Source organism: Tarenaya hassleriana, unplaced genomic scaffold, assembly GCF_000463585.1.
Source record: "Tarenaya hassleriana unplaced genomic scaffold, ASM46358v1 Cleome57, whole genome shotgun sequence".
In the NCBI taxonomy this organism is placed as follows: domain Eukaryota; kingdom Viridiplantae; phylum Streptophyta; class Magnoliopsida; order Brassicales; family Cleomaceae; genus Tarenaya; species Tarenaya hassleriana.
In genome coordinates this window covers 23,510-23,829 of record NW_010968263.1, presented here as the reverse complement: position 1 = coordinate 23,829, position 320 = coordinate 23,510, and positions in this window count along the sequence as shown.

Here is a 320-nt window from a genome sequence, read left to right as displayed (position 1 = left end):
AGTGAACCTCGGAGATCAGGCAGGATTCGCCAAGAGCCAACGAGATATGGATTTCTCGTGACTGGGAATGAGGAACTCATGTTATTAGAACATGACGAGCCTACCACATACCCAGAGGCTATGGCGAGTCCGAATTCCGAGAAATGGCGCGAGGCTATGAAGTCCGAGATGCAATCCATGTCAGACAACCAAGTATGGACTCTGGTTGATGCATCTGAAGGGATAAAACCCATCGGATGCAAGTGGATCTTCAAGAAGAAGACCGACATGGATGGCAACGTGCACACGTATAAGGCACGACTTGTGGCGAAAGGATTCCG